This window comes from Plecotus auritus (genome assembly GCF_963455305.1).
Source record: "Plecotus auritus genome assembly, chromosome: 10".
NCBI classification, from domain to species: Eukaryota; Metazoa; Chordata; class Mammalia; order Chiroptera; family Vespertilionidae; genus Plecotus; species Plecotus auritus.
Genome location: NC_137785.1, coordinates 18,486,001 through 18,505,539, shown reverse-complemented (window position 1 = coordinate 18,505,539; position 19,539 = coordinate 18,486,001). Strand labels below are relative to the sequence as shown.

Here is a 19,539-nt window from a genome sequence, read left to right as displayed (position 1 = left end):
CACAGGCCAAAGAAAACGTAACAAGCTCCTGGGTGTCCACACATGGGCCCCACCAAGCTCTCGGAGCTGCCATTAGAAGGGGGTGGCGGGGCTTGGGCTCAGGGCATCTTTCCCTGCAGGCCCTTCCCCTCCACCTGGCCAAGCACAGTTCCCTCATTCAGAAGGAGTGACTGTGTCCTGTGCCTGGTACATCCTCACCCCCTAACCAGCCTTCCCAAGAGACCATGACTAGGGGCCCTCTGGTGAAGCAAAGTCTGCCTGGGTGGGGCACAATGGCAGTGGGAGGAGAGGTGCATCCCTGCTGTAAGGTATGGGGACCCCGAGGCTGGGGGAGGCCTGGGAACCCTCTAGGGCAAAGCGTCCTGTCCACTGTGGTACTGGGCACTCAGAGGGCAGTTGCTGAGCTCTGTAGCTGTAGCTGGCCATCAGGGTAGTTGGGTCAGACCATATTTCTGCAGCCTTCCTGGGGACAGCTGTAGGCTTTTGGGGGGTGTGTGAGAAAGTTGCAGCTGGAAGGGCTTATCTGAAGCCTCGGGGCCTCCACACCCTACCTTCTTCCCCCCATGCAGGCCCCAGGGCAGCCAGGGCTACTCCCGCTTCCCACCTGTGACAGAAGCAAGGAAAGGCCGGACTGGCCCAAAGTGGGGGAACCCACATTTAAACTCTGCTGTCTGCCCAGCTGGGCCAGCCAGCTCCAGATTGGACCACCGAAAATCAGCATCACGTCCCCTTCTTCCCCTCCGAAAGGTGAGTGTTGGGAGTGCTGATTGAAAACTCACAAGCCACACAGCTGTGGGCGTTCCTGACCACAGCCTGAGGTGCTCGGGGTCCAGGACTTACTTTCCTTTGGCCCCTGCAGAAGTCTCAGCCTTGACACCGCCTTCCTGTGGGGTGGTCATGCTCTGAAGACACCTGCCACTGGACCCCTTCTCCTGGTCCCGCTCTCTTCTTGATGGAGTAAAGGGACACATTTGTACCACTGTCGCTACCAGAGACCTGCAGACACTTGTATTTTGGGGTTGAGAAGCCCTCGGTCTCCTGCTCAGTGGCCTAGAAGATACTGTTATGAATGACTTTGGAGCCAGTGGTATGATGCCAGGACCTTTGTGGGCCCTGGGAGCTGGGCAGCCTGGAGGGTTCATAGAGTCTTTTCAGGACAACAGAAGTGGACCTCTCCTATGAACACCACCCTGGACCACACGCACCCTTTTTGGTTTGGAAACTTTTCTGGGAAACATCTGGGACTCCAAATAGCCCCTGTTCTGAGCCCCTTTCTTATCTCCACGACCTGTGGTCCCCCAGGCACCAGCATCTCCGACAGGACTTACCATGGAGAGAGCTGTGCAATGTCCACCCAAAGAAGGAAACCACTGACCCAGCTCCTTAGGGTCATGGGACAGCAGCCCTGTCCCACTAGAGCTCCCCACCCCCTCCCTACCAGGGCAAAGGTAAGACTGGGTTCTCAGAGGCTCAGCCCAGACCCCAAGGGGCAGGGCAATGGAGAGACCTGGGGAGGACGCTTGTGGGGCGGGTTCATGGTTGGCTAGTCCCATCGCTCTCCTCTCCATCTTTCCAACTTGCCCTCTTAGAAGATGCATCTGAGTCCCAGGAGGGGAGGTGGGAGCCATGTCATGGCCAACTTTCCTTCCCATGTGCTACCAGGGGCAGCGTTTAGGCAGCTCTTCAGAAAGGCCAGGCCCTCCTACGACCCTGGAAGCTGTTGACTGAGACCTGGAGGAGATGCAGCTGGAGTCAGGTTCCCATGAACACACGGTGGGACTCGGAGGCTTTATTTCTTTCCAGCCAGAAGGGCGTCCTTCAATTTCCCGAGGGAAATGAATACGAGGCAAGGTCATGGGACCTCATGGAGAGTTTCTGGCTGCCCCAGGGCCTTGGAGGAGGGGGCTGGTGCCAGGGACCAGAGCCCCCTCGGAGCCCTGCCCTCGGCCTATTGCTTGGGGTCTGGAGAGTTTCAAATTTTGCAGAGCTGGTAGAATTAAGACGACTGGCAACCTTCACTGACCTTCTCCTCACTCCAGTGTCCCAGCACCAGTCAACCTCCCCTCATCTGTCCTTCAACTGAGATGCCGTCAGGAAGCAGCAAATATTTCTTACAACAATAGAAAATACGTTTAAACCATTTCACAGAAACACAGGCCAAAACACAGGGAGGGTGTGTTTTAACTAGTTTTGGGTCATCTGGTTACAGAAAATTTTTATTTTTCTTTTTATATATTTTATAACGAATAAATGTCAATTAAATATATTTTTCATAAAAATATTATGTAAATATTTTCAGATTTTGTTTTAGTTTCTAATATAGTGGATACTGAAGATATGATCTACATCACTAAAAGTGATCCTTGCCCTCGCTGGTTTTGCTCAGTGGGTAGAGTGTCGGCCTATGGACCAAAGGGTCCCAGGCCAAGGGCATGTACCTTGGTTGCAGGCTTCTCACCAGCCCAGGCCCTAGTCAGGGCCCATGTTGGAGGCAACCAAACTGATGTGTTTCTTTCACATCGATGTTTCTCTCTCTGTCTTTCCCTCTCTCTTCCACTCTCCCTAAAAATCAATGGAAAAATATCCGCAGGTGAGGATTAACAACAACAAAGAACAAATGAATAAAAAAGAAAAGTTTTGGGATCCTTAATTAATCTTAATAGTGTGCAGCATCCTGAGGTCACACAGTTTGAGAACCCCTGGCCTGGACATGAGTGGCAGAGTGCAGGGTCAGCTGAACACGGCTGTTTCCACCATCACCTACTAGCCTGTCTCCCAGACAAGACACCTTGGACAAATGCAGAGCAATTCATTTTTTTTTCTCTTTTCCTCTACTTTTATTTCTTCTCTTCTCTTTTCCTCTTCCTAGCCTTTCTCTTGTTTTTCTTCTTTTGCTTCTCCCAGCCTCAACTCTCATAATAAAAGTTGCCCACAACACCACCTTCCCTTCTTCATATGGACTGACATTTTTCTCATATTTAAATAGAGACACAGTAACATTTGAAATAGGCTTTTTCTTACTGCTCATCTCATTCAAAAGAGGCAATGTGCATATTTAAAAACACAAATTATTCATCTGTAATCACAGAACTGAAAATAAAATTCTTCATGGACCCCTGTCGCACCACAGAGGGTGCAGAGCAGCTAGTCACCAGGTGAGCCTGGAGCAGAGCAGGGAGCAGGAGTCTGTCCTGCTCACCCCTCCTTGCAGGTGGTTTCATCCTTTAGTTTGGGGCAAAAGAGGTGAGCTTGTTCAAAGCCTTGTATGTTCCTTGTAGCACATGGAGCAGGTAGCAGAAAAGAAAGAGGTGAGAGAAGAAATGTGTTAGTGACAGAAGAAGCAACTTGACCTTGAGGATCCTTGTTTTTCCTCTCTGGGAAGCTCCCTCCACCACCTGGGGCTTTCTGGGGCTACAAGAACCTTCTCATTTTCCAAATCTGCCATGACAAATCACAGGAGCAAGGAAGAAGAGAGTCTACGGAGATGTAGTGGAAGGGCTCAGGGGAAGAATTTGTGATTTGCTTGTGTCCATGGCCAGAGGATGGGAGACAACACCCTCTAGGGCAGTGGTTCTCAACCTTCCTAATGCCGCGACCCTTTAATACAGTTCCTCATGTTATGGTGACCCCCAACCATAAAATTATTTTCCTTGCTACTTCATAACTGTAATTTTGCTACTGTTATGAATCGTAATGTAAATATCTGTGTTTTCCGATAGTCTTAGGCGACCCCTGTGAAAGGGTCATTCGACCCCCAAAAGGGGTCGCGACCCACAGGTTGAGAACCACTGCTCTAGGGAGTGTAGGTTCTTTTGGTTGCAGGATCCTGCCCCCTTCCCCCCACCCCAACCTCCCCACCCCCCGCCCGGGCCCTGGCCAGGGCTTTTGCAGGAGGCAACCAATTGATGTATTTCTCTCACGTCAATGTTTCTGTCTTTCCCTCTCTCTTCTACTCTCCCTAAATATCAATAGAAAAATATCCTCAGGTGAGGATTCCTCCCACTAGAGAGGAGAGTGTTTCCCCTCCCCCATTTGTCCCCAGGTGAGATGCAGGCTCCCTCAGGCTGATGGGCTGCAGGAGGAGAGGTCTGGGTCGGTTCAGCCATGTTTTCTCCCAATCTGCTGCAAGAAGTGTGCCTACTGGGTGATTAGGATGGAGAAGGACCCTCTGCAGATGGACTGGGGACAGTAATTGTCCAAACCAGGATCCACACCTCCTGTAAAACATGGGGGAGCTATCCCCCTGCATCCCCTTTACCAGTCCTGAAGATAAGGTTTCTCCTTTTTTGTTTTAACTTTATTGAATTTATTGGGGTGACATTGATTAATGAAATTATATAGGTTTCAAGTGTACAACTCTATGATACATCATCTGTATATTGTATTGTGTGTTCACCACCCAAAGTCAAGTCTCCTTCTATCACCAATTATCCCCCTTTACCCTCTTCTAACCTTCCACCCTGTTCCTCTGTGAAATCCACCATACTGTTGTCTGTTTTTTCCTTAATCCCCTTACCTTTTTCACCCAACCCCAACCCCCACTTCACTTGACAGCTGTCAGTCTGTTCTCTGTATCTGAGTCTGTTTCTATTTTGTTTAATTTGTTTATTAGATTCCACATACAAGTGAAATCATTTGGTATTTATCTTTCTCTGACCTATTTTATTAGCATAATATCCTCCAGGTCCATTTATGCTGTTGCAAAAAATAAAATTTAACTTTTAATGGCTGAGTAGTATTCCATGGCGTAAATGTACCACAGCTTTTGTTATCCATTCATCCACTGATGGGCACTTGGGCTGCTTCTAAATCTTGGCTATTATAAATAATGCTGCAATGAACATAAGGGGTGCATATATTCTTTCTAATTAGTGTTTCATGTTTCTTTGGACATATTCCCAGAAGTAGAATTGCTGGGTCATAATGCAGTTCCATTTTTAATTTTTGAGTTTTCCGCAATGGCTGCACCAATCTGCATTCCCACCAACAGTATAAGAGGGTTTCACTTCCTCCACATCCTTGCCAACACTTGTTTGTTGTTTTAGTGATGATAGCCATTCTGACAGGTGTGAGGAGATCTCTCACCGAGGTTTTAATTTGCATTTCTCTGGTGATTAGTGACACTGAGCATCTTTTCATGTGTCTATTAGCCCTCTGTGTGTCCTCTTTAGAGAAGTGTTTATTCAGGTCCATCGCTCATGTTTCAATTAGACTGTTGTTGTATTTGTGAGGGTCACTTTCTGGTAAATCTGTTAGACATGCTGCCCAGGGACTCAGCTCCTCCAAACTTAAGTCATAGAAGGGCCCGGCCATGCCAGGGCTTGAGAGGGACATAGAGGGTGGTCTGAGCAGGGCAGGCAGGGGCCAGTCAGCACTCAGGGCCAGGATGGGGAAAGGTCACTTCCCCTTGAGCAGTGTCCCTAGGACATGCCCTTGGAAGGGAGACCTGGAAGGGCCCCAGATGGACTCTGTGCAGCCACTTCCCTCAGAGCTCACTGTCCTCATGGCCTTTGAGATGAGGGGGCAGCTTGTTCAATCTCCCTCACCCCTCTCTTTGCTTCTATCCATTCCTCACACCAAGTCCTGCACTGTCCCTGGCTTCTCTCCATCCCACTGAGCACCTTTCACAGCCACCTCCCTGCATCAGAACCTCCCAACCTCCTGCTGCCTCCCAGAGAGCCCTTCTCAGAGATGTGGTTGGATTGCTGGTCCTCTCTGGGAGCCTGAGGGACTGAGTGAGAGCTCAGTCACCAGTCACCTGCCTGGATGGGAACATTGGGTGCTCTTCTCTTGAGGACCTCAGCCCTATCTCTTTTCTGGATGAGGCCCCTCAGCTGGCCTGTGGGGCAGGCCCCACCCTGTGCTCAGACTGGCATTGCAGAGGTAGGCCAGGTGCTCCCTATGAACAAGTGTGAAAAGAGGGCTTGGAGCTCTCTAGGAGGACTGAGTTGTGACAGGAGCTGAGGCCAGTACCACTGGTCAGTCCCATAGTGCTGCCCGTCCCATAGGCACTGGATGTTGTATTCTAGGTGCGGATGCACCCTGGAGTTGTGCAATCTTTGCCCACCTAGAGTCAGGCAGCTGTCCACATAGAGTCAGGAAGAGTGTAGGGGCAGCTTCCTTCCAATTAAGGTTCAGGGCTGCACAGTTTCCTGAATCCCTGGGGAGGAGATTTCAGAAGGAGGGTCTCCTGGGCCCTGGGAGGTTGAGGGAGAACAAGGACAGGCCCCACATGGCTAACCTGTGGACCTCTCTGTAGGGACGTCTGGGTGTCCAGGAATCCCTGCAGTTTAGTGAGGTGAAAGCCATTCCCTGGAGACTGGGGTTTGGAATTACTGGCCCAGGAAGGCAAAGCCTGCAGGAGCTGGAATATGCATGGAGAGTGTGCGTATTCCATTAATTCTCCATGACTTTGGGGTTTACCTCTAGCATGAATCCACCTGGGCTGCTATCCCCTATGAGCAGGTGTGCAGGGGTGCATCTTTCTGTGGCAATGGCGAAACCTCACGTGGAGAGAGATCGTATCCTGCATGAGTTCCTCTATCGTTGAGTCTCAGCCTAGGGGTCCTTGTACCTTCAGAAGAATCCTGTCCCTGATTTACACATTGCTATTTAGGAGGCACCTCTCAGGTAGGTTGGCATGTAGGGGAGTCTGTAGATGAGGGTGGAACCTGCCTGGAGACTGTTCCTTCACTCCAGGCTTCACCCAGGTTAGAGACCTGGGCTCCCTGATTCCTTCTCCCACCTCTGAGAAGGACGATGTGGACAAATTGGTTTGTGTTGAGTGCATTTCATCTTGATCTTACCTCCTATTTCCATTGTCCATGTCAGAGTCCAGGCACCATCCACATGACCCCATGGACTAGGCACAGAGCTCAGATTCCTGTGAGCTCATCACGTGCTCCCAATGGTCATTTCATGACCACTGCCCATCCTCTGAGGAACTCGGTGTTGCCTCCACTGTCAAGATGGTGCAACTGAGACCCAGAGGTGGACTTTGGTGTGGAACGTGACCTTGAGTAAACAATAAGGACAATTATTATAGTCAGTTCACATTTTTGAGCACTTATTGACTCAAGGCAAGTCTTTGACTATTCACGAGGAAACTATTTAGAAAGTGCATAATAGTCATCATTTTCAGATAAGAAAAAATGTATTCAGAGTTTAATAACATAGAGGCGGGGAGGAGGGTCACTCATAGTTTACGTCCAGCCTGAGGGGCTCTCCTTTGCCAGAACTGATGGGGTTGAAGACCTCATACTGATAACTCCCAGTGTCCCCGCTCCATATGGGGTCAATGATGAGGGTGCTGATGCCCTGGGACAGCTCCATCCTCTCCGTGTGCAGGAGATTGTGGTTATTGAAGATGCACTGGATGGGTCACGCCTTCCCAGGTGAATATCACTGACATGAACCAGTGAACCAATAAATGAGAGAGCAGAGCCCAAGGAATGAGCTAGAAAAGAGCCAAGGGGACAGGCAGGAGCTGGCTGTGACAGCAGAACCATGGCTCTGCCCTTGGTCATTAAAGTCATCCTCCCTCTGCTGAGGGCAGGGGAGGACTTGTGCAGATGCAGAAGGGGTGATGGACAGCAAGAGGGGAGCATGAATTGCTGACATTCTGGCACTTGTGGACCATTTGTGTTTGGTGGTTATGAGAGAAACTTGGAAAGAATTTAAAATCTTCTGTATGTGAAAATTATTAATACCCAGGGTCTAAGACCAATTGCAGGAAGGACTATTTTTCTAGAGAGCGGCAAAAGTTCTCTCTCAGCCTTTTTTTTTTTGGGGGGGTGGCGGGGGGAAGGCAGGAAGTTTGTCCCATGTGGCCAGAATTCCAAGGACTCTGAATCCAGGTTCCAATCTCTGAAGGATTTGAATCATTCATTCATTCATTCATTCATTCATTCAATCACCATTTATTTCTTCCTAATTAATCAAAAACAACTGGGTGTTTGTTACTTGTTGGTCCCTGAGCTGGTTGTAGGTGTAGAGTAGGGAGTAAGAAGGCAAAGTCCTTTCCTTTATATTCAGTGGGAGTGACACCAATACATCTAGAATAAAATAAGTGATTTCAAATCCAGTGCAGGGAGGTGAGGATTGGCCACCTGAGGGGAGGGCCTGGGCCTTCCAAGCACTGACTCTGATTGTTACTGCAGGTAATCTGGTTTTGGAGTTAAAACAATTTAATTCTCCATTTCCTTTCCTTCCCCAGACCAGAATCTCTCCCTCTGAGCTGAGGACCCCTAAGAAGGAAGGATCTGAACCAATGGTTGGCCGAGGGAACCACAGACACCTAATAGGCCCCTGGGGTGGAGGAGAGGACAGGGCTCTGGCTGCAGACAGACCTCAGGTGACTCTGATCAGATGCTCATAGTCTGTGGGACTCTGCTTTAGTGACTGTATTTCCCTGTGTCTTGGTTTCCTCTCAATGTAGGATGAATATTTAGCTGACAAGTTGTTGCTGAATTAACCCTAAAATATTCACAGCACCTGACCTAAATCCTGGGATAGGGGAGCTGCTAAAATAAGAGGCTAAAATAAGATAAATAACAGAGGTTCCCCTGTTATTTATCTACTCAGAGAACCCTGTGGGATGATCCCTGGTGGATGAGGAGCTCCTCTCTCTTCCTCCCTGGGACTGTTGACCTTTCTATGGACTCTCCTAAGTCCCCGAGGGCAGTTGGCTTTTGGCCTGGCCACCTTGTCCACACGTGCTCTCCACACAGTGTCAGGTGAAGGACCAGGCTCCACCCCTGCTCAAATGTGGCTCCTGGATGGTAACCACCTCAGGAGCCTTGTGACTTGGGAACCTGGGAAGTAATTGCTCCCAGTCAGCCCTGCCCCAGACCAAACCCAACTTAACATAGGCTCCTCAGGGTTCCTGGAGTCAGGAGTCCTGGATCAAAGGTCTGGGGAGGAGCTGACTGGGCTGAGCTTCTCTGTAAGGATCCCAGGGCCCCCTCAGTCCATGCTCTGACCCAGTCCTGCAGGGTCTTTCTCAGGGTCATGGTCATGGGGAGGGGCCCAGGGCCCTGGACTGAGACTGGTCTCCCTCTGCTGAGTCAATCCCATCAGACTGGCCCTTCTCTCTGCAGTGAATGTCTGCAGGGCTGGAATCTGGGAAGGGAACTCTGATTTTCTAAAATTTGTCTCCACTGTGTGTGTCTTGCACTAAATGCTCAAACCCCAACCTGGGACATGATGCAGAGGGGGATGGAGTCAGAGTCCAGGACTGTCAGTCCTGTGTGTGCAGTAGAATTCACCCCACCTGACACCCAGATGTCAGAGAGCACCCACTCACGGTATACACGGAGCTGTCCAAATCCTATTTTTTTAAAAAATATATTCTTATTGATTTCAGAGAGGAAAGGAGAGAGATAGAAACATCAGTGATGGGAGAGAATCAGGATCTGCTGCTTCCTGCATGCCCCCTACTGGAGATCGAGCCTAAAACCAGGCAGATGTCCTTGACTGGAGTCGAAGCCAGGATCTTTCAGTCCACAGGCTGATATTCTATCCACTGAGCCAAACCGGTTAGGGTCCTATTTCTGTTTTTGAGACATATAGGAAGGCTATGGTGTAGTATCCTGTATCTTTCAGGGTGACCTTTGGAACAGCAGGAATCCATTGGGGTATATTGTCTCTTGACTGCTGCAGGCGGGTCCTGGGTATATTTCTTGAGCATCTATTACATATGATGCAATTTGATGGTTGCTGTCCACACTTTGCCCTTTGAACCAGACATAGCCTCCAAGAAACCCAGGCAGATTGTGGACACAGAGAAGCACGTCCTTCCCTTCGGCAGCATTGGGCGGCACTGATTCAATAGTGAGCTGGGCAGTGGTGGGCAGGCTCCAGAGGGTGAGGAGTGAGGCTAGGAGAGAAGAGAGAAATTGATCAATATTTGGAGCTCTGTATTGGGATGGAGAGATGAGGCCCTGAGTCCTGAACAGATCTCTTCATCTCTCAGCCTTAGTGTGTGTGTGTGTGTGTGTGTGTGTGTGTGTGTGTCTCCTATGGTCAAGGTCAGCAGCATGGCCACCATTACTTTAGTATCCCTGAACTAGTTATTTCCTTTGTTTCAAATACTGTCCCTGAGGTGTTTTCCTGTCCTTGGGAGACACCTTCCATAACCACATTCTTTAAACACCCTGTGTCTCCACTTTCTGACCTGTTCCTGCTCTGTTTCCTGCATGGCACTTGCGAGGACTTGACATCACATCTAGATCTTCCCTGTCTTCCTCCCCATAGAACATGGCTCCATGGGGGCAAGGGCTTGTCTGATCTTGTTGCACCCCCAGTGTCTGCAACAGGCTGCAAATATCTGTGGGTGAATGAGTGAGTGTTCCCAGGGTCCTGCACCTCCTGGGGTGAATGTGCCCATTTCTGAGCTTGGTGGTAAGGACAATGTTTAGCACCCCTAGTTAAGATTTTTTTCTTGTTGACATAAATTGTGATTATTGTCATCAGTTTCTAAATCTTATTAAGAAACTAGAGTCCTGGTGCACGAATTCGTGCACCAGTGGGGTCCCTCGGCCTGGCCTGCGGGATTGGGCCCAAACTGGCTCTCCAACATCCCCCGAGGGGTCCTGGATTACGAGAGGATGCAGGCCAGGCTGAGGGACCCCACTGATGCATGATCAGGACTGGAGAAGGATGTGGGAGGTTGCCAGCCGGGGAGGGACCACAGTAGGGCTCCAGGGCATTTCTGGCCTGTCTTGCTCAGTCCTGATAGGCAGGACCCCAGCAGCAAGCTAACCTATTGGTCAGAGCGTCTGCCCCCTGGTGGTCAGTGCACATCATAGCGACTGGTCAACTGGCTGATTGTCTTCCCCCTGGTGGCCAGTGCACGTCATAGCGAGCAGTTGAGCGACCTTAGCATATTATTAGCATATTATGCTTTGATTGGTTGAACAGACGACTGGACCACTGGACACTTAGCATATTAGGCTTTTATTATATAGAATTATTAACTTTAAAAACCCACAGCAGTCAAGGTTTTCCTGCCCCTCACCACTTTCAGATGATGAGATTGTCCTGTTGCTGAGCCCCCTCCCCCATCCTACTCTGCTCCCCTGTCCTTTCCCCTCAGGTCCAAACAGAAGCCCTCTGTCCCCTCTCAGAGTGCTGTGCTCCCCAGGAGACCCCAGCCAGTCTCTATCTACCCTCCTCCTGTTCACCCCCAGGGATTGACTCCCTCTCTATCTCTAGCTGTCACCCTCCTGGCCCCTGCTTCCCGGACAGAGACCCAGGACCAGGTGTCTCAGAAAGACCTGAAGTTCCTGGGGTGAAGGTGTAGGTGTCCTGTGTGTCCTCTCAAGTGAGGACTGTGTTTGGTGGTCAGATGGCTGTGGGCTCCCAGTCCTAGGACTCAAGGTTTCAAGGAGACCTTCCCTCTCTGTGCCTGTTGGCTGAGCTGTGGCTTAGGGCCTGTCCACATGCTCCCTGATGGTCTGAGTAGCCTCTGTCCCTTCTCTGCCTGGGGGACTCTCCTGTGGTCACCCTGCCTTTCTCATGGGTGGTGCCAGGCATGAGGTGGGGGAGCAGCACTGAGACCCCTGAGAGAGCAGTTGCTCCAAGGCCCCTAGAAGGCGCCAGGTACTAGGGAGGAGCCCAGAGGCCTGTGGGAGCAGGGGATGGAAATCAGGCTCTTCTGCACCTCCTTAGCCAAAGCCAGGTTCACGTGTGAATTTCCTGTGTGCTGTGAGTCTCCATGCCTCCAACTGTAGGGCATGGAGGAGACCTGCAGCTAGTGTCAGGGTCTGCATCTGGGTAGACCCCAGATGCTGTGAGCTGACCCTGAGCCACCCTGGACAGAAGTGGGCTTTGACTGCCAGGCTGAGTGGCCAGTCACCCTGGGTCCTGGTTACTGTAGGTCCTCGGCTGCCCAACCTAAATCCAGGCCAGGGTGAGCTCAGTGAGAGGACAGATGTTGTCCAGATGAATCCTGATCCAGAGTCAGGAGAACTGCCCCCCCGCCCCCTGCCCCCTGCCAGGGAGATGTGTTGTCTTAGGAGGAACTCTTTGTCCTAGAAGTTTCAAAAGAAGGGTCCGGTGAAGGGTCTTGTGAGGCTTATAGGAGAGAGTGCTGGCCCAGAGGGCTGATCCTGAGAATGCCTTGTGTGTCCCCATCACAGCATTGGGGTGTTGCTTCCAAGTCATCTGTGTCCCTGTCTGTCATCTGCTCTAGGCCTCCCATGGAGCCCAGGAGCTGGAGTAGCTCCATGTGGAGACTTAGCCAGGTCTCCATGAGTTCCTCTGTTAGGGGAGGGGAGGCCTCCATGGAACCCTCAGCCCCTCTGAGGTGGAAGCAAACCCAAATCTCGGGTTCTCCTATCCCAGTGGTCAGCAAATTGCGGCTTGCGAGCCACATGCGGCTCTTTGGCCCCTTGAGTTTTTAGCAAAGGCCAGCTTAGGAGTAACCTCATTAAGTTAATAACAATGTACCTACCTATATAGTTTAAGTTTAAAAAATTTGGCTCTCAAAAGTAATTTCAATTGTTGTACTGTTGATATTTGGCTCCATTGACTAATGAGTTTGCCGACCACTGTCCTATCCCATCCTGCACAGGACACCATGGACTGGTGAGATGTCTTTGGGGACCACAGGCAGGTTCCCACAGACCAGGGACCTTGGGGATGGGAGTCATCCCCTGATTCCTTTGAGGTCAGGGTGGGTTCCCTTTTCCCATGGTAGTACCTCTACCTGGGATTTCTGCCAGGTCAGGCGTCTGTGAGACGGGGAAGGACACAGGCTACTGCCCATGCCCTGGGGACGAGACAGCACTCACAAGATGGGATGGGGAGGTCTGATATTTGGGAAATGAATGGGGGTCAGCATGTTACAAGACCTTGAATGCCAGGTCCTTGAGTCTCAATGTCATAAAAACGAGCACTGAAGTCAGTACAAGATCAATTATATAAAGTTTATTTAAAAGAGAATCAACCAGAAAAGAGAAGCGGAGCTCCCCGACGGGTTCCTGTGGATGGCTTATATGGGGGCCTTGGGGTGGGTGCAGGGCTTGAGCATGAGGATGAGGTCAGCTGTCCCATGAGCCTCATCTGGTGGGGGCTGGTCCTGGGGTAGTCCAGGGTTTTTCTATGGTCAGTGGACCACCCAAAGGGCCTATAGAATAATGCTTGTGCAAATATTCTAGCTACCATTTAATTGACAAAAATCTATTTTGCAGAACAGGATGTCAAGAAAGGATGTTATCATCCTACATTTTTTCCTTTAAGGATGCGGTTAGGTTAGTTTCAACTACGGAATTTTACTGAAAGCAAGGAGTCACATCAGGCCTCGGAGATGGACTTCTTTCAGTCAAGATGGAGCCCAGATGTTACCTCTATGCTGTCCCAAGACCCCTCGTTGTTAGGAGAGCTCTGTCCTCCCTCCTGACTGTACGAGGGTAAAGGCTCATCCCTGGGACAGCTGTGGGCACTTGCTGCCCTCCTCCCATGCTGACACCAGGCCCTGGTCTACAGGAACATGCTCTGACCCCAGGTGTCACACAGGGTGACATGCTTCAGTTGTGTGGTGTCCCACATCCACGTAAGCGTGTTTATGGAGCATCTGTGAGGGTGCAGACAGGCAGAGCTAGATACTGGCCTGGCTTCTGTCTCATCCTCAGAGTCCCTGCCTGGGCACAAGGACTGGACCTCTCATCTGTCATGAGGGGTTGATCCCAGAAGCCAGTGCCCTGGCTTCACCTCCTGCTCTCACTGCAGGTTCCTGTCAACCTCCCTCAGCTGAGGGCACTAGCTGGCCTCCTCCCATGCCTGGATTAAGGCCTCAGCACGGCCTCTCTGGCACATGGTCCTGACACTCAAGGTGCCTAGTAACCAAACCCTGTGCCTCAGGTAACCCTCCCAGCTGCGGAGAGAAGACCCAGGTGATGGAATCTGGTTCCATTGTGGGAAAGCGACTCCAACTCTTAGTGACCCCCACCTGAGGGGACTGGCAGGTCCAGTTCAGCAGCATCACGGCGGGTGGTTGCGGGATCCACTGAACCCAAGGCTCATGGTGTCCCACATGCCCAGGAGCTGCCATGACATCTGAGTGCATATTGATCCTTTCCAGAAGGGACTGGGCTTCAGGGGCTTCTAGTTGTCCATGGTCACTGCCTGATGGACGGGATAGAGCCACAAAGAGTGCAGTCTGGCGCACCAATCAGCACACACGAAAGGGACAGAATGCAGGGTGCCTCTATCTTGTGGACCAGGGGAGCCCAAGACTCAGCTGACCTGCTGCTGTTCTTAGGCGGTGGGATGTGGGTAAGGTTGGGGAGTGCCCCTGGTTGTGTATTTAAGGTTTAAGGGGGCGGGGCAAAGGGTAATAATTCCTACCAGGTCTCAAAATTGTAGGTAACCTATTGCCAGAAGGGCACTTTTACATCATTGCAAAATGAAAATAATGCACTGGAATATTCTTTATAGGAAAACAATCATTTAAAATTTATCAGTAACTGTGATATATGTTTTATTTTTCTAGTTCTTTGTCACCTTTTGAGGTTTATCTTAGAAAATGGTAAAAGCTGACCCCATACATATTTGTATCTCTGGAATCTGAATTTTATGTAGATTCTCTAAGCCAGCGGTTCTCAACCTGTGGGTCCCGACCCCTTTCGGGGTCGAACGACCCTTTCACAGGGGTCGCTTAAGACCATCGGAAAACACAGGTATTTACATTACAATTCATAACAGTAGCAAAATTACAGTTAAGAAGTAGCAACAAAAATAATTTTATGGTTGGGGGTCACCACAACATGATTAAAGGGCATTAGGAAGGTTGAGAACCACTGCAAGCTCTCAAGGGTTCATATACTAGTAGATCCTCTTCTGTGAACATTAATAAGATTTCTCTGTCCATTTCTGTTACTCCTCCCTGTATAAATATAATTTTTTATTGTAGTTTATTTTATATTATTTACATTATAGTGTTTTTATATCTTATATTACCCTTTTTGTAAATTGCCTTAATAGTTAGCTTTATTATTAATTTTTACTTTAGTTTGTTCATTTATATATTTTATATTTATATATATTATTATACTATGTTTCTTTATGTTTTATCTTATGCTTTCTTTTTTGTCATTGGTCTTATCTTTCATATTAAAATTTTCATTTCATTTTTAAATTTTGCTTATTTTATATCTATATATTTTAAATTTATCTTTATATTTTATCTTACACTTTCTCTTTCTTGTTTTGGTTACCCATCTTTATCATTAATTTTCATTTTGTCTCTGCTCTGAGTTGTATCCCCTTCTCCCACAGATCTGGTTTATCATTTAGCATATTTTATTTTTTAAATTAAAAAAATTAAAAAAAATGGTAAGATATGTACACATATAATACCTGAATAAAAATTTGAAAAAAAAATTAAAAAAAATTATTATTTTAGTTTTTGTTAATCCTCACCCGAGGATATTTTTTCATTGATTTTTAGGGAGAGTGGAAGAGAGAGGGAAAGACAGAGAGACATTGATGTGAGAGAAACACATTGATTGGTTGCCTCCTGCATGAGCACCGACCAGGGCCTAGGCCAGGGAGGAGCCTGCAACCAAGGTACATGCCCTTGACTGGAAACAAACCTGGGACTCTTAGGTATGCTGGCCTATGCTCTATCCACTGAGCCAAGCTGGCCAGGGCTCATTTAACATATTTTAATTTTATGTATTTTATTTTACTGTGTTCCTTTATATTTATTTGATTGGATGCTTTCTCCTCGTAGTTTTTCTTACTCATCTTTATTGAAAACCTTCATTTTTGATTTTTCATTTGGCATATTTTATTTTTATGTCATTTGTTCTATCATGTTTTTATTTATATTTTTTCTTGACCACACACAATTAGAAATTAATTGTGAAAGAATGCCTCTAAAATGAAATTGCTTTTTATGACTTTACTAGTGGCCCGGTGCATGAAATTCATGCACATTAAAAGGGAATTAATTAGAAGAAATATTTTAATATTGCTATTTGCCCTTTCTCTATAATAGAAGTGTCAGAGATGAAATAAAATTAGTAAAATGTATATAAAATCTCCCTCCTGTCAGAGTCTGGGGTGCACTGCAGGACGTAGAGTCAAGTCCCTGCCCACCACCCACACGCACTTCAAAAATGCAGGAGACCCAGACCCAGCCGGCCCCACCCCCATCAAGCAACCTCAGGTCCCCCGGCCTGGTGCCAGGCGGGGCGGGGGGGTGCAGTCTCAGGTCCCCTGTCAAGCCCTGCCTGGTGAGGGGCACAGCCTCAGGTCCCCCATCTTGGAGCCAGGGGTGGGGGGTTTTGTATGAGGTCCCCTGTCAAGCCCTGCAGGGTGAAGGGTGCAGCCTGAGGTCCCCCATCAAGCCCTGCAGGATGGGGGGCATGGCCTGAGGTCCCCTGTCAAGCCCCATGGGGCTGGGGGTGCAGCCTGCATTCTCTTCGCCCAGAGCTGGGGCAAGGGGGCACAGCCTGAGGTCCCCCGTCAAACCCAGTTCCGCACCCCCCGCACCGAGCAGTGTCATGTCGGCACTGAACAGGGACGCATGCAGGCAGTTTCACATCCCTAGCTGGGGATGCAGGCAGGCAGCTTCACCTCAGCGCTGGGTGGGGATGCACACAGGCAGTGTGACATTAGCACTGGGGGCGGAAGTCCCCGCCCCTGTCCCCGCCCACAGACTGGTCATGACTGGGACACCATAATGGACAAATCAGCATATTACCTCTTTATATGTATAGATAACATGAAATTGCTAATTAACCATTTGTTAAAGAGAGTGACATAAAGGAAATTATACATAAAGTTGGCAATGAAAAAAGTATCCTATATAATAAAACCCTAATATGTAAATCTACTGAACGGCGAAATGACTGGTTGCTATGACATGCACTGACCACCACAGGGCAGATGCTCAATGCAGGAGCTACCCCCTGGTGGTCAGTGCACTCCCACAGGGGTAGTGCCACTCAGCCTGAAGCTGGACTCATGGCTGGCAAGCGCAGTGGCGGTAGGAGCCTCTCCCGTCTCTGCGGCAGTGCTAAGGACCCCTTGGCAGACATCACCTGAGGGGTCCTGGAATGCGAGAGGGTGCCAGCCAGGCTGAGGGACCCCATCCCCAGTGCACAAATGTCATGCACCAGGCCTCTAGTACACGTATATTTGTAAGACAGTGATAAAGTAATACTTATAGCTTGATATATAATTGTAAATGTAATCACCAGAAAACAAGGACTATTGAACTACATCAAATAAAAAACCTAGAAAAAAATAAATGTAGCAACTCTTTTAGTAATAAGGTTAAAGGAGAAAAATCTATAAGACCAAAACATCTATACTAATAAAAGGGAAATATGCAAATTGTTCAGGACACCCTCACAGTAATGACTGAACAACAGGCTGCATGGGGCGACCAGGCCGTCAGGGGGGTTAGTGAGGGATGACCAAATGACTGAACAGCAAGCTGCATGGGGCGACCAGGCCGGCAGGGGGTTAGTGAGGGAGACGACCAAACGACTGAACAGCAGGCTGCATGGGGCGACCAGGCTGGCAGGGGTGCTAGTGAGGGATGACCAAATGACTGAACAGCAGGCTATGTGGGGCATCCAGGCCGGCAGGGGGGTTAGTGAGGGGTGACCAGGCCAGCAGGGGAGCAGTTGGGGGTGACCAGGCCAGCAGGAGGGGCAGTTGGGGGCAACCAGGCTGGCGGGGGGGGGGGTAGTTAGGAGCAATCAGGCCAGCAGGCAGAGATAGTTAGGGGTGATCAGGCAGGCATGCAGATGAGCAGTTAGGAGCCAGCAGTCCTGAATTGTGAGAGGGATGTCCGACTGCTGGTTTAGGCCCAAACCAGCAGTTGGATATCCGCCGAGGGGTCCTGTATTGGAGAGGGTTCAGGCTGGGCTGAGGGGACCCCCCCTCCCATGCACAAATTTCATGCACTGGGCCTCTAGTCTTATATAATAAAGAGCTAATATGCAAATGGTCGTTATGCCCTGATGCCGCTGTAACAGCTCAGATACTCAACAATGGGGAGAGGAATGGTAACCAGCCAAGCTGTGACCCGGGAGAGGGACAAGCTGCCCACCCCGCAGTCCTGGGCGCCAGCAGCTGTGTCTGTGCCTACAACCAGGGAGAGGAACAAGCCTCCTGCCCCATGGTCCTGGGCGCCAGCACTTGTGTCTATGGCTCTGGTGAAGCTGCCTGTCCATGGCTCCCTGCAGCTGCAGCCAGCTTGGTTGAAGCCATCCCAGGTTCTGGGTGCCTGCAGCCAGCCAGAGGGAGGGAAGCCCGGGTGCTGGGTGCCTGTGACTGACTGGAGGAGGGAATCCTGGGTCCCGGGTGCAGGGAGAAGCGGAGGCAGTTTGGGGCAATCAGGCCAGCAGGGGAGCAGTTAGGGGTGATCAGGCAGGCAGGCAGAGGTGGTTAGGGGTGATCAGGCAGGCAGGCAGAGGGGTTAGGGGTGATCAGGCAGGCAGGCAGGTGAGTGGTTAGGAGCCAATGGTCCTGGATTGGAGAGGCAGTTGGACATCCCCTGAGGGGTCCTGGATTGGAGAGGGTGCAGGCCAGGCTGAGGGACACCCCCCTCTTCCCCGTGTACAAATTTCATGCACCAGGCCTCTAGTATAATAATAACATATTGAACACTTGAATAACATTGCCAGACGTCTAGCAATGTGGAAGAAGAAAAAAGAGAGAAGTGGCAGACAAACAAAATGCATATAGGAGGAGGACAAAGTTAGATTCAGGGGAAGTTAATAGAACAGCAGAAGATAGTACTGCTTACATATATGCTCAGCCTAGACCAAATTGGTATGTTTCTGGAAAATATATAAAAGTTGATGCAAGAAGAAATAGATATATTGTGTTCCTTTAGATTTTACCGGATGCTTTCTCCTTTAGTTGTTGTTACTCACCTTCATCAAAAACTTTAAATTTGGATTTTTCATTTGGCATCTTTTAGTTTTGCATCTCAAGTTCCTATATTTTCTTTCTTATGCTCTCTCTTTGTCATTTGTCATATCCTTCTTCATCTAAAATTTTCATTGGGCATATGTTCTTTTTAGTGTTTCATCGTGTGCTTTTTGTTTGTTGTCTTATTGATCTCTATAAGAATGTTACTTTCAGTTTTTTTCATTGATGTAATTAATATTAGTTTACTTATTTATTCACTTTTCTTTATATTTTACCTTATGCTTGTCTTTTTCATTTGTTTTACCCACCTTCATCAAGAATTTTTAATACACATTTTCATTTGCTATATTTTAATTTTTTTAAATTGTGTTTCCTTATATTTTATGTTCTGCTTCTCTTTCTTGTTCCTTTAATTGCTCTTTATCAAAATTTTTATTTTATTTTTTTCTAACATAAACTTACTTCAGTTTTTTGGCCACACAAACATTTAAATTTGTTTCTTTAACATGTAATTAAAAATAAACAATATTTAACCACTGCACAGAAAAATTTATCAAACTTCACATCATTGCACAATGGAAAAGCACTTAGGAAAAGCCCTTTTGTTTTTCTTATTGGGCATACTTAATTTTCATATTCAGT

The 19,539-nt window shown here is 48.7% G+C and overlaps 1 pseudogene across 1 annotated transcript in view; it reads right to left on the bottom strand.

Moving 5' to 3' along the window:
* Window positions 1-7,191: 7,191 nt before the first annotated feature.
* Window positions 7,192-19,539, bottom strand: part of LOC308235392 (folate receptor alpha-like) — a 68,864-nt pseudogene continuing 56,516 nt past the window's right edge. The window contains exon 2 of the transcript in view: window positions 7,192-7,371. The product of the transcript in view is annotated as a folate receptor alpha-like (transcript). The remainder of the gene's footprint in view (window positions 7,372-19,539) is intronic.